Genomic DNA, 11,352 nt, shown 5'->3' with positions numbered 1-11,352 from the left:
ATTGTACTTGCCAATTTCTCTCTGTTTTTCTGTCTAATATCTGCAGATTTCTATTCATATGTGTCCTTTAGGTTAGGATTTTCCAGATGATCCCTTGTAAAATTATCACCCCTCCTCCCCTACTGCATTGGCCTGCACTCCCCATTCCTCCTTTATTTTTCTCTGTTTTATTTACCCCATAATACATTCCATATTTTATTATTTATTTGTTAATTGTTCATTTCTTTCATTAGAATTTGAGCTCAGTGAGGGCAGTAGTCAAGCAGAAAGTCTGCTTTACTGAGTTTTACGTTCCCATAACCTAGAAGAGTACCTGAAACATAATAGGAACGACCTCAATATTTGTTGAATTCTGTCAGACACTGTCCTAAAAACTTGACACATATTTTATCACTTAATTTTCTTAAATGTGCTTTGTTTATTCAATTAAAATTAATTCTTTATTTTTATACCCATCTCATACAGAAAATTTGAGCATTGAAGATATTAAATAATTTATCTGAAGTCAACAAACTAGTAGAATACTATATTTGAATATAGCTTATATCAGAGAGTTATTACTAAATATTTGACTTATATTGTCATCTCATGGAAATAACAAACTTTTATAACAGTTAATTTGTAAGACTGAGTGTCTCAGCTTTACAGGTACTCACTCAAGTTCACTGGAATGGGAAGATCTGTAAAAGTTATGCATAGTTTATATTCAGAAACTATCAAATGGGCTGAAGAATACAGTTTACCAGAGAAGGACCTGAAATATGACCAGAGAAACTTATATAACAGCAGGAAAAAGTCCAAGGGATCTTCCAGTCTAATTCCTATTGTAAGTTTTTAAGTTTGTCCTGACATAGGAAGGGTTTACTGGTACAGCACAAATTCTGCTAGGAGGTTGTATTTCTATGCAGGATGTAAAATGGAGTAAACACTGTGAAGAATAAGCTTTTGGGAAAAGTAATAGATTGTGGTAATAATTAAGAGAAATAGAAAAACGGAAGCAGGTGGATCACTTGAGGTGAGGAGTTCGAGACCAGCCTGGCCAACATGGTGAAACCCCATCTCTACTAAAAATACAAAAAGTTAGCCAGGCATAGTCGCACAGGATTGTAGTCCCAGCTACTTGGGAGAATTACTTGAACCCTAGAGGCAAAGGTTGAAGTGAGTCAAGATTGCATCATTGCACTTCAGCCTGGGTGAGACTCTGTCTGAAAATAGAAAGAAAGAAAAAAAGAAAGAAAGAAAGAAAGAGAGAAAGACTATTATTGACCCTGAAAGGAACATAATATCACTTTTTGTAGGAGAGACTAGAAAAGGCACAATAGCAGTCAATTCACAAAAGAAGAAATGAACACGTCAAACACACATATGGAAAGATTTTTGACCATTATAAATTAGTTATAATGAGATGCCATTTTTCATCTATCAAAATGTTGATTATTTTAACAGATAAAGAAAGTAATGTGTTGGTGAGAGTATAGAGGATAGTGGAATAGACACACTCATTCATGGCTCTTGGAGTCTAAATTGTTATAACCCTTCAGAAAGAAAATTTGAAATCCAAAACTTAAAAAAAGTCTTTTATCTTTTAGCCTCATAATTTCACTTCTAATAATTAATTCTAAGGCAGAAGCTGAGATGTGGGCAAACATTTGCACCTATGGGTATTTATCATGGGATTATATATAATAGCAAAATGTTTGAAATAACATAACCAAGATGGGGGACTGAATAAATAAATTATGGTGCATACGTATGATAAAAGAAACTTTAGTCATTAAAAATATAGACAATTACAAACATTTTTGCTATGACCCAATATAGGCATTTTTAAAGAACCCATGTTCAACAATATCTTTCACTAAAATAAGAGACCTTAGGGGAAAAGAATGGCAGTAGGGCAGACTATTTAAAATGTATTGCAGTGGCCAGAGTCAAGTCACGAATATGGAAAATACATCAGTTATTTTTCAGAAAGAAATTCAGATAAGCAATTGATTAAACAAGCACTGGAGTACTTGTATGGTTTAGTGAAGAAGTAAAAAAGAAACACAGATAATCCAAATGGAGTAACAGAAGAACACTGTTCCCAACCTAGGTGTGGGGGGAAAAGGAACAAAAATGAGGTTCTTAGAAACTAGAAGGGACCAAATGAAGTGCTTGGAGGAAGTAGCTCATACAATATGGTTTCAGACCTTTGGGGGGACATAATGAGGTTGTTTCTGGGATTGCTGAAGAAATTAAAGATTGAAACCAACCATGGTTACCAGAGAGAAGGTCTGTTGCTGAGGCAGTGCTGATAGGAACAGCATCACCAGGAAGGAATGACGCTTCTCTTCTCCCATCTTTCCATCTCCCTTTATGCCTATCACTGGCAAAACCTCCAAGGAAGCCACCTGGTCAAGAAGAAACATGGTTAGGAGAGTTTCAGCTCCAACATCATAAAGCATAGTCAAGAGGACAGTGTGGTACAAAGAATTCTAAGACGACATTAGAGATTTTCACTCCCAGGAGTACCTGCCTTGTAGCCAACTACTATCCTTGAGTGTGGGTGGAACCTGTGAATATGATGGGACAGCCACTTCCTTGATCAGGTTATGTGATACAGCAAATAGTGCTGGGATAATCACTCTAGCAATTATGTCACAATTTTATAAGACTCAGTCACAACCAGCAGGAGAGGGACAGGAAGTCAGTGAGGCAGTCTCCTGTTGGCCTGGAAGAAAGGGAGCATCCATGTTGCAAACTGCCTAAAGGGGCCACATAACAGGGAGCTGCAGGCAGTCTGCAGGTCCCTGCCTACAGCCAGCAAAAAATTAGAGACCTCAGTTCTACAGCTGCAGCCTGCCAACAACCTGAATGAACTTTGAAGACTCTTGAGCTCCAAATAAGAACCACAGTGTTCTTACACCAAGATTGCAGCCTTGTGAGACCCTGAGCAGAGAATTCACCTAAGCTCTGTCCAAACTCTTGTGCCATGGAAAATGTGAAATAATCAAAGGATGACATTTTATGCCACAGATTTTGTGGTCATTTGTTACATGGCATTAGGAAACCAATACAGGCCAGTTTGAAGCTGAAAGACAATAGCTTAATAAACCTGCATACCTATTCAATTTGTCACCATAGAATAAAAAAAAAATTGGTATCTCAGACATAACCTGAACAGAGCATGTCAATTCAGTGTGGTTGGAAACTGCTTTAGGGATATTCAAAATGCAAAACAAAAAACAAAAAACAAAAAACAGTGGAGTGTAAATGTGAACTGTGGGTGCCAACATATTAGAGATGGAAGTGGAATTCCAGGGAGTAGATTTTCTGTACACGTGGACCCAGGGGGAAGAATAAATCCGTCTCAAGTGTGGAGGGCAAAGATGGGGTGAACCTCTTTGGAGAAGGAACTTTGCATATAGTTGTCTTGTTTTCAGTTTTCTTTAAGGAGAACTGAAAAAGGTTTTGAGTACTAGCAGAGCAGAGGGATTCAACTGAAGGTTATCCAATCTACCAGAAAAAAATGGTGCATAAATCATGGCATATAAATGATGTCCAAGTAACCAACCTCATTTCCCAATTTGCCAAATGCTTATGAGCCGATCAGTGCTATAGATGAAGGGGAGAGGAGCAGGAGGAGGAGGAGGAGAGGAAGCCTTCAGACCATGATGCTTCCTGGTCTGTGATACCTGTGACAGAAGAGAAGGAAGGAAAGAGGCTTGAGTAGGTGGAGTTTCAGACTGCAGTGAGACTCTGAGAAAGTCTTGCCTAGGCTGTTGAGGAGCAAAACTTGTCAGAGGAGTCTTGACTTGAGTAGTGCCCCAGTGCTCAATCATTGGCTGGTAGCCATCTGTGATGAGCAGGGCCTCAGGTGAACATTCCTGCACATTGGAAGCTGCCTGTCCAAATGCCTCTATCATAGCAGGTAGGGAAATCAGAGCAGAGGCTAACACAAATTCCATTTGTATCTTTGTGAAAATAATTTAACATCAGTTTCCTGTAAAAGGGAAGGAGAGCTGGGCAACCACAATTCCTGAAACTAATGCCCATGATCTGGGACAAAAGATCATATAGAAAAGAAATACAGCATTGACTTTGATTGGTGGAATTATCTGGAAAGAAGAGCAGGTAGACTCCATATTGATGATTCAAATAGTGCAGTAGGGAGCAACAGAACAGAAGCTCTAATCCTCCTGGTAAAAGCAAATTAAAAATTAGAGCCAAGAGCAAATGTCTATTTTTAGTTAGGTCAAATAAATAAAATTGCTTTTGATATTGCTTTGGTGTCTAATAAGCTGAAGCAGAAAAGCCTGCTGATACAGTACATTTTCACCACCAAGCTAAAATGCAGTTTCCCTGAGCCAAAGATTATAGTCCTTTCTGACCTTAAGAAGAAAGACACAGTATTTCTTAGATTGGTGAACTAGTCAGAGGAAAATTAAGCAATGATTGAGAATAGCTATGGTTTAGAGTAAGTCATTGTAAATCTCCAAAAATGGAAATGATGACCATTTCTCCAATTTTACCTTTATCAAAATAATTTTCCATGCAGTCTCTAACCATGCAAAGTGCTTGCAAATGTCTGTTTTTTTCTGATAACTTCAAATGGACTTTCCATTTTTGTCCTAATCTGCATTGTGTTTATTCAGTAAGCAACTTTAGTTTATGTGTGGGTGCATGCATATACAGGAGTGTGTGTGTAGGTCAGCCTGTCAAATCATTTCAATCGTGTTATAACATTTCTTTCTTTCTTTCTTTCTTTTGCATTTTAATGTCTTTTTAAATTGCATTTTAGGTTTTGGGGTACATGTGAAGAACATGCAAGATTGTTGCATAGGTACACACATGGCAGTGTAATTTGCTGCCTTCCTTCCCCTCAGCTATATCTGTCATTTCTCCCCATGCTATCTCTCCCCACCTCCCCACCCCTCCTCCCTCTCCCATTTCTCCCTAATGGACCCCAGTGTGTAGTGCTCCCCTCCCCGTGTCCATGTGTTCTCATTGTTGAACACCCGCCTATGAGTGAGAACATGCAGTGTTTGATTTTCTGTTCTTATGTCAGTTTGCTGAGAATGATGGTTTCCAGGTTCATCCGAAGCATAAAATTTCTTTAATAGTTTCCCTTCTTCATGCAATACAGAAGTATACCTCTAAAACATTAAGGCCTCCTTCCCAATCCCTACCTCTAGTACTTTTCAAGATGTGAAGTTTAAAACTTAAAACTATTAAGGAAAACCTAGGTATATTTTTACATCTTTAAATCTGACTCTATGTTGTTTATTCAGTTTGTAAAACAAAGGTAAATTTTAAAAATCATTATTATTCTAACAGAAAGCATTACATTTTCATGAATCAATTGTTATCTGTATAGATGCCTTATCTCACAGATTAATGGTATCCTTAACTGATTATACTGCAGTCTTGGAATCAACTATAAACCAAGGTACCGTAATATATATGGTAAAGTTATAGAACGAGCTGTGTGTTATATTCAAGAAATAGAAAGCCAGGGTGGTTGGATGGGATGAACAAGGGGGAGAATTGTAGGAGGAGGTGATGTTGAGGAGGCAGTAAGGGCTAAATACCATAGGAATCTGCAGATCATGATAAGATACTGGCTTTTACTCTAAGATGCGAGGCTGTGCAGGATTTTGAGTGGAGGAGTGACATGATCTGATTCACATTTTCCAGGATTTTTGTGGGTTCCTTGTATAGAGTATACTTTAGGGGGTCAAAGGCTGAAGCAGGGAGACCAATCTCATTATTATAATAATCCAGGTGAGACATGATGGGGCTTGGATCATGGTGGTGGCAGTGAAAGTAGTGAAAAGTGTTTGGATTCTGGCTTCACCTTTTTTTCCCACCTCTCCAAAAGGCGCTACTTTGTTCTTAATAGGAGCACAGCACTCGGCTGGGTGCAATCAGCTGCTAAATCTCCACACTGGCTTTCACGGTTCTCTCTGCACAGGTCTACAATATGAACAAATGACAAATGAAATTGTATATGATTCTGGTCTGAATCTAATATCACCTAAGATTTAGAGCCTGAAAATCAATATTTGCAATTCTGAAGGGTATTTTATTTTATTTTTATTTTATTTATTTATTTATTTATTTTTGAGACAGTTTCGCCCTTGTTACCCAGGCTGGAGTGCAATGGCGCGATCTCGGCTCACCGCATCCTCCGCTTCCTGGGCTCAGGCAATTCTCCTGCCTTAGCCTCCTGAGTAGCTGGGATTACAGGCACGTGCCACCATGCCCAGCTAATTTTTTGCACTTTTAGTAGAGACGGGGTTTCACCATGTTGACCAGGATGGTCTCGATCTCTCGACCTCGTGATCCACCTGCCTCAGCCTCCCAAAGTGCTGGGATTACAGGCTTGAGCCACCGCCTGGCGCTTTATTTTATTTTTTTAATTGCATTTTATGTTTTGGGGTATATGTGAAAAACACACAAGATTGTTGCATAGGTACACACATGGCAGTGTGATTCGCTGCCTTCCTTCCCTTCTCCTATATCCGACATTGTGTCCCATGCTATCTCTCCCCACCTCCCCACCCAGTGTGTAGTGCTCCCCTCCCTGTGTCCATGTGTTCTCATTGTTCAACACCCACCTATGAGTGAGAATATGCAGTGTTTGATTTTCTGCTCTTGTGTCAGTTTGCTGAGAATGATGGTTTCCAGGTTCAAAAAATACAGAACGCTTCACGAATTTGCATGTCGTCCTTGTGCAGGGGCCATGCTAATCTTCTCTGTATCGTTCCAATTTTAGTGTATGTGCTGCCGAAGCGAGCACCTGAAGGATATTTTAAATCAAGATTCTTCTCACATTGATTTTGCATCCTGAGATTTTGCTGAAGTTGATTAAAATCACAAGCATTCCATTATACCAACAATAGGCAAGCAGAGAGACAAATCATGAATGAACTCCCATTCACAATTGCTACAAAAAGAATAAAATACCTAGGAATACAGCTAACAAGGAAACTGAAGGACCTCTTCAAAAAGAACTACCTGTACAAACCATTGCTGAAGGAAATAAGAGAGGACACATATAAACAGGAAAACATTCCATCCTCATGGATAAGAAGAATCGATATAATGAAAATCACCATATTGCCCAAAGTAATTTATAGATTCAATGCTATTCCCATAAAACTACCATTAACATTCTTTACAGAATTAGAAAAAACTATTTTAAATTTCATATGGAATCAAAGAAGACCACATATAGCCAAGACAATCCTAAGTGAAAAGAACAAAGCTGGAGGCATCACGCTACCTGACTTCAAGCTATCTTACAAGGCTACAGTAACCTAAACAGCATGGTACTGGTACCAAAACAGATACATAGACCAATGGAGTAGAAAAGAGACTTCAGAAATACCTCTACATATCTACAATCATCTGATCTTCAACAAACCTGACAAAAACAAACAATGGGGAAAGGATTTCCTATTCTGTAAATGGTGCTGGGAAAACTGGCTAGCCTATATGCGGAAAACTGAAACTGGACCCCTTCCTTACACCTTATACAACAGTTAACTCAAGATGGATTAAAGACTTAAATGTAAAACCCTAAACCACAAAAACCCTAGAAAAAAACCTAGGCAATACCATTCAGAATACAGGCATGGGCAAAGACTTCATGACAAAAACTCCAAAAACAATTGTAACAAAAGCCAAAACTGACAAATGGGATCTAATTAAACTAAAGAGCTTCTGCACAGCAAAAGAAACTATCATCAGACTGAACAGGCAACCTACAGAATGGGAGAAAATTTTTGCAATCTACTATCTGACAAAGGTCTACTATCAGGAATTTACAAGGAACTTAAATATATTTACAAAAAAAAAAAAAACCCCAAAAAACCCCAAATCAAATAACCCAATCAAAAAGTGGGCCAAGGATATGAACAGACCCTTCTCTAAAGAAGACATTTATGCGGCCAACAAATGTGGAAAAAAGCTCAACATCACTGATCATCAGAGAAATGCAAATCAAAACCGCAATGAGACCCATCTCATGCCAGCCAGAATGGCGATTATTAAAAAGTCAGGAAATGATAGGTGCTGTCAAGGCTCTGGAGAAATAGGAACACTTTTACACTGTTGGTGGGAATGTAAATTAGTTCAACCATTGTGGGAGACAGTGTGGCCATTCCTCAAGGATCTAGAATCAGAAATACCATTTGACCCAGCAATCCTATTACTGGGTATATACCCAAGGGAATCTAAATCATTCTACTATAAAGACACATTCATGCATATGTTCATTGCAGCACTATTTACAATAGCAAAGACCTGGAACCAACCCAAATGCCCATCAATGATAGACTGCATAAAGAAAATGTGGTACATATACTCCATGGAATACTATGCGGCCATAAAAAGAATGAGTTCATGCCCTTTGCAGGGACATGGATGAAGCTGGAAGCCATCATTCTAAGCAAACTAACACAGGAACAGAAAACCAAACACCATATATTCTCACTCATAGGTGGGAGTTGAACATTGAGAACACATGGACACAGAGAGGGGAATAACACACACCAGGGCCTACTGGGGGGTGGGGGTGAGGGAAGGGAACTTAGGGGAAGGGTCAATAGATGCAGCAAACCACAATGACACATGTATACCCATGTAACAAACCTATACTTTCTGCACATATTAAAAAAAAAAAAGATGCTTCTGTCTTGTCCATGTTTTTTTTTTGTCTGTTGCACTGCTCTAGGAGCTCAAAGACAGGAGTTACAGTATCATTGTTTTACTTTCTTAAGAATATAGTTATTATCTAATTTTAGACACAATTTCTCAATGCCTAAATTTTTTACAATGAAAGTCTTTTTAAAAATAAAGTATAGTAAAATACACATAACAAAGTTTACCAACATAACCATTCTTAAGTGTTCAGTAGAGTAGTGTTAAGCATATTTACATTATTGTGAAATAAATGACCAGAACTTTTCCATTTTGTAAAAGTGAAACTCCATCCATTAAAAAATTCCTCAGCAGTTTCCCTCCCCCAGATTCCTGGCAACCACCATTCAACTTTCTGTTTTTATGGTTGTCTGCTCTAGATACTTCATATAAAGGGAATCACACCATTTTCGTCTTTTATGACTGGCTTATTTCACTGAGCATAATATTATAATATCCCCTTTTTTTCTGGGATAGAGTTTCACTCTTGTCACCCAGGCTGGAGTGCCATGGCATGATCTTGGCTCACTGCAACCTCTGCCTCTCAGATTCAAGTGATTCTTCTGCCTTAGCCTCAAGAGTAGCTAGGACTACAGGCGCACACCACCATGCCCGGCCAATTTTTGTATTTTTAGTAGAGACAGGGTTTCACCATATTGACTAGGCTGGTCTTGAACTCCTGACCTTGTGATCTGCCCTCCTTGGACTCTCAAAGTGCTAGGATTACAGGTGTGAGCCACCACACCCTGCCCATAATGTCCTTTATAAGGACAAATAATAAATAATACATTTTTAAATGAAACTCTTAATGGAGTGAAATAAACTAGAAGAGAAAATTGACTTAATTGATATGACAAGATACCCCAATTGAGGTAACTATTTAATAAGGATGTCTCCACTGGCATATATCTTAGAAATGTGTGAAGGAAGTTTATGAATGCTGTTTGGAAAGATGAGAGATATTTGAGTATAAGGCTATAAAATTGGCTCTTGATACTTAAAGAAAAAGCAGTCAGATGTCATTCAAAATTAGCTACGTGAGTTCAAATTTTCCATTGCCCTTGCTTTCTAGGGTTTCACTGATATTCATATTTATTGAAGATAATATTTAGGAAATATCCAGGAAAGGCCTATCATTTTGATATATCGAGTATCCACATGAGAAGATTTAAAGTCAATAGACATTTGTTGCTTTTTGCAGGTCCAGAATTTCTCTTTCTAATAGAATTTTGAATATCCTTTGGGAAAATTACCTTTCTCATTCTCAGTCCTGTGGTTTGGGTGACACCCATTCCCAGCTCAAATGGGTTCTTACCAGTTTTATTCAATCAGCATTTCCTATAGCCCTGCCTACAGCTTTTTTTTTTTTTTTTTTAAATTACTGTGTAGTTAGTGATTTTTCTTTCTTTCTTTTTTTAATTGCATTTTAGGTTTTGGGGTACATGTGAAGAACATGCAAGATTGTTGCATAGGTACACACATGGCAGTGTGATTTGCTGCATTCCTCCCCATCACCTATATCTGGTATTTCTCCCCATGCTATCTCTCCTCAATTCCCCACCTCCCGCTGTCCCTTCCCTATTTCCCCCCTACAGACCCCAGTGTGTGATGCTCCCCTCCCTGTGTCCATGTGTTTTCACTGTTCAACATCCACCTATGAGTGAGAACTGTTTACAATAGCAAAGACCTGGAACCAACTCAAATGCCCATCAATGATAGACTGGACAGGGAAAATGTGGCACATATACACTATGGAATATTATGCAGCCATAAAAAACGATGAGTTCATGTCCTCTGTAGGGACATGGATGAACCTGGAAACCATCATTCTCAGCTCACAGCATTTTATTGGTTCAGGGATAAAACTGTAATACATTCAAAGCTAAAGAGATACTAGGAGATGTTTGCTGAAAAGGCCAATATTCACCTGGATGGTCTGATTTCAGAATGCGTGCTCTGGAAGTGGAAGTTATTGTGCTACCTCAAGAGCCAGGCCAGGAGTGACTATAAGAAAAAGCAATTGAATAAACCTGAGGTTGATACCAACATGGCAGAAAAAGAAAAAGAATGGAGAGAAAATCTGTGTTCCCACTGACGTGATTTGCTACGGAATTAGTACTCACCTGAACACAAAGCTACATCTGGAGTATTTAGTTCCTTGAGTTAATAAATTTTCCTTATAATTTGAACATCATGGCCCTAAATCTAAGGTCTAGCTTATTGTTTCAGTTGTCGTTTGCCAGCAAAAGCTAGACCGTCTCAATTATCTGTCAACAGTAGAAAGAACAAATAAAATTGTGGGATATTTATACAAAGAAAATCATATGGCAGTAAAATTGAGTAGCCTAGATGTAAAAGAGAGATAGATGTTAATTAGGAAAAGCTTCGTTAGTAATAAAAGAGAAGATGCAAAACTGTGGTTCAAACATTTGGAAGGAATGTGCAAAAAGCTGTAGAGACATTTTACTCTGAATAGGAGAAAGTAATACAGCACAAACATGAGGAAAGTGAGCTGTTATTTATTTATTTACTTAAAAAAACTCCCACATGTTTTGCTTCCAATATTTTTGGGACGGCAGCAATTCAAAGCGGCTGCTGAGAAGTCTTTGTAATTCTTACCTTCTTGCAGTTATCATCCCTAACCAACACTCCTAATAGGCTTTA

General features: G+C 38.4%; 1 non-coding gene across 1 annotated transcript; it reads right to left on the bottom strand.

Annotated features, from left to right (window-relative positions):
• Positions 1 to 6,677: 6,677 nt before the first annotated feature.
• On the bottom strand, positions 6,678 to 6,784 carry LOC120367829 (U6 spliceosomal RNA). The gene has a single exon (XR_005582104.1). It is a non-coding gene; the product is annotated as a U6 spliceosomal RNA (small nuclear RNA).
• Positions 6,785 to 11,352: the final 4,568 nt, after the last annotated feature.

This window comes from Saimiri boliviensis, chromosome 3 (genome assembly GCF_048565385.1).
Source record: "Saimiri boliviensis isolate mSaiBol1 chromosome 3, mSaiBol1.pri, whole genome shotgun sequence".
In the NCBI taxonomy this organism is placed as follows: Eukaryota; Metazoa; Chordata; class Mammalia; order Primates; family Cebidae; genus Saimiri; species Saimiri boliviensis.
Note: the sequence above shows the minus strand (reverse complement) of the source record. Positions and strands in the feature narration are given on the sequence as shown.